The sequence below is a fragment of the Haemorhous mexicanus genome, chromosome 13, assembly GCF_027477595.1.
Source record: "Haemorhous mexicanus isolate bHaeMex1 chromosome 13, bHaeMex1.pri, whole genome shotgun sequence".
Lineage (NCBI taxonomy): Eukaryota > Metazoa > Chordata > Aves > Passeriformes > Fringillidae > Haemorhous > Haemorhous mexicanus.
In genome coordinates this window covers 20,137,540-20,141,319 of record NC_082353.1, presented here as the reverse complement: position 1 = coordinate 20,141,319, position 3,780 = coordinate 20,137,540, and positions in this window count along the sequence as shown.

The following is a 3,780-nucleotide window of genomic DNA, read 5'->3' as shown; positions in this document are numbered from 1 at the left end:
CAATCTCTGAGGTTTGCCTGCTGCTCTGCATGGAGTGGTGGTGAGTAACTTTCCTCTGGGGGAAGGATAAAAATGAGTTCTGGTTTAGCCAAAATAGATATTTCTTTACTCTTTTGATGAGCAGAAGCTGATGATTGTCAACCACCAGCCTGAAGTGACCGACAGGCTTAAGTGTTGAGGAGGAATGAAAATGCCCAAATCCTCTCAGCCTCGCAGCTAGAAGTTAAATTTCCTCCTGTCTGGTCCTCTACTAAGCAGAGTCCCTGCCCTTGCAGCTAATGGCACCTTTAGTTGCTAAAATTATTTTACATAAATAGTAGTGACTCAAAGGAGAGTGGTGTGTGGAAAGCAGTAGAAGCCACCTGGTCTGGATACAAAGAGGATCTGGATTTTTTTAGCCAAGTGAAGTGGTAAAATGGAAAATGCAGCTGGATGTAGACAAATGCAAAGTAATAATTATGGGCAGCGAATGGAAAGGGTGGAAAACAGCAGGATCACATCAAAGGTGGAACAGCCAGAGAGGAGGCAAGAGGTGCTGCAAAAATCCCTCAGCTTGATCCAGATAACCTGAATGGAACGGAGCAAAGTGCCTCCAGACCCTGCTGTACATCAGCAAAGGAGCCGGGGGGCTGCAGAGGTTTCCCATGTCGACAGCCAGCCCATGGCTTTGCAGCAGGGACAGCGAATGTGGCTGTGTCTGAGGAACTGCTCCACACAGCACTTTTGCTCTGGCACCTCTTTTGAAATAGAAATGATGGGTCATTACTGCAAATTTGCTGAGTTAATTCATTGGGCTTGTGTGTGTGGAGTGGCAAAGAGGAAAGCAAAGGGGTCCACGTTTGCCTGCAGCCATCTTTTATGGTCCAAGCAGCCAATTTTCTGTGTAACTATAATAAATCACAGCGACAGACACACAGGATGCTGCTGTCTTTATATAATTATTCCATAAATTGCCCCATTTTCTCCCCCCAGAAAGGCCTCCCAGTCCCTTCTCTTTCCTGGAGCATGTTGTTATCCTGAACACAATACGACAAATGCATTTGAAGAACTTACTTTGTACGCAAAGGGTAAAGAGGGAGCCTGCTCCTGTTTCCATCGCGTGGCTGTTTGCTCCAAGGGGATTTGCAAAGCAAGGGAAAAAACCTTACAGCTCAGGAAATTGAGCATGAACTCCAGGACTGGAGGGAAAGCATGGCTGAAAAGCCAGTCAACACAGAGCCCAGCTGCCAAGGGAGTGGCGGGCAAGAGCACGGCCAGGCAGGGCCCTGCTCCTCCTTTACTCCACTCTTCCTTGGAGGTGCCTCCTGCATTCCCTGGAATTAACTCCCATGATGAATTTTGAAGTCCCTCGCCACAGTGACAAAGGGAAGCTTTGGCATCTCTAAGTTGTCTCTGTGCAAGTGGCATTTTAGTCACTGCTGCAGACAGTGCAAGGTCAGCCTGGCAAAGTCACCTTGATGACCAGTGCCTTCTAAACCATCCCAGTTCCTTCCTGCTCAGATTTGCTTCTGAGAAGCTTTTAGTTCTCTTCTTATTCCTTTTGCATCCTCATTCCCTGCCTAACTGCAGTTTCAGGCTGCTTAGCTGGAAGGCACAGACCAGGGCAGGTTGTGCCTGCAACCAGTCAGATAAACTGTTCTCCTGTGGGCACTCACCAGTGTAAAATCCCCACAATTTGTGTACAGCAGGACTTAGGGGACCTCTTGGCTTGGCTGGTGCTTTGATAACCAATCTTGTGTTGTTTCTCTTTCCTCCTGCCTGTAGAAGATACTTCTTAAAAATACAGCAAGTGGAAAGAAAAAAAAAAAAAAGACCTTTTTCCAACAAGGATATAAAACTTCCATCAAATCGGCTGTGTCACTAGAGACCCAAAGCTAATAAGTTGATCTTGCAGATGTATAATAAACTCATTTATTAGGTTTTTATTTTAGGAGTTGGTGGTATTAATTAGATTGATATGGCCCATAAATCACTTGATTTGGCTGAGCCCTCAGATACTTGTAATTTAAATTAATACAAGTGCAGCTTAATTAATCTGATTAAATCCTGGGACAAGAAAGGCAGTATTTGCAGTATCCAGGAGTACATCACAAGGAAAAGGAGTATTTTAAGTAAAAGCAGCTTCTTCAGTGCAGGGTCAGTTTTATTCAGCTGGTGAATCAGGGGACAAGAATGGAACTACAGGAGATGCAACCCAAAAAACAGACACTCTGGCTTTGCCCTGACACCTGGAAGCTGGGCAGAGCTCATCGCAGCTTCTGGACCAGGTGAGGGGCTGACCTTCACAAATTCATGGCAGGATTGGGGAGTCCTGATCTTTTTTCATCCTTTAGCAGTGCTAAATGAATTCTCAGAAGGTGAGTTTAAGACACTGGTGAACATAAGCCACAGGCTGACATCTATTGTGGTCACAATCTGGATTTTTTACTCCTTCAATGCTACTGAGAAGAGGTAACATTTCTTTCCAGGAGGGAATTATCCATTAATTGGTTCCTCCTTGCTCAGGGGACTGAGACCTTTCCAGACACGAGCTGCTGTGTTCCCCAGGCCAGAGCAAACCCAAACTGGAAACGGAACAGGCAGAGGTGGAGTTGAGCTGACATGTCCCACTTGAGACTTACCTGCTCTGTCTTCCCTTCCCATCCATTCCTCCTTGGGGATGTTTCTGGGTAGTGGATGATGATTTTATTGTGACTTGCTTGGAGAGAGGATGGAATGCACCCTACTGTGGGACACACTTTGCAGGGTGCTCTCACAGGGGGGCACCCATCTGCTCCCCAGCATTGACAATTCCTAAACCTTTTCAGGTGGATAACACCAGACACTCAAACAGTGTTTCCATCTATTTTTTTTTTCCCAAAATGCTCTGTACTTACAGCTCTCAAGATTGATGTTCCAAGTCTGTAGAGCCCAGCATTTGCTGTGTAGCCTTTTCCCTGCACTCCTGCTAATTTGCCTTAGTCTCAGTGAGCTCCCCTATGGATAGGAGTGGAATTCAGATGCTGTGGTGCACCCTAGCCTTGGTTCCTCTGTTGTCCACAAGCTGTCCAAGTGGGATGGAGGTACAAGTTTGGTGTTTACAGCAGCTCCACAGAATCTGGATGAAAACCCCTTCCAAGGCTCCCATGTCAGTCAAGCAGCAAAGCACCAGCCCAGGGCTCGTGCAGCTGCAGGTTGTTTCCGTTAGAGTGTGGATGCCATAAAATATGTTTTCTTTAAAAGCAGGAGATAATGCTGTTACAGCAGTTGGATTAATCTAATATTCTCCTTCATCTTCAAAAGAGAATTGCCTAAATAGCCAGAGAGGCACATTTTATGAGTCCTTCTTAAGGGCTATCAATCAAACCTTCCAAGAAAGGCACTGATGCCCTTTTGCTCACAAGAGGGAAATTGGATTCCCCACGGCTTTGCTTTCAGTCTGCTGTAGCCTTGCCGTGTAATCGCTGCATCGCAAAGGGTCTGGCCATCATTTCATTCTACTGGTCTGAAGAAAAAACCCACATGGAGGAAACCTGTAAGAAGAGAGGGAAAACAGCCCAATTAATGGCAATGATCTCTTAGCTCTCTGCCCTCTCTCCTGCCTGCATGAGGCAGATGTAAAACAATAGCTTTATTTGTGCAAGTTTTAATTGGGTAGTTCAAAGGAAGCAGAGGAGGCTCTTTTGATCTCTTGGTGTGTTTGAATGCCACGTTGCAACGGTGCCTGCTGGCCACGGCAGTGACCTCTTGTGTTAATTAGTGTTTATCTGAAATCGAATTAGCTCACAATTGGGAGAAAGC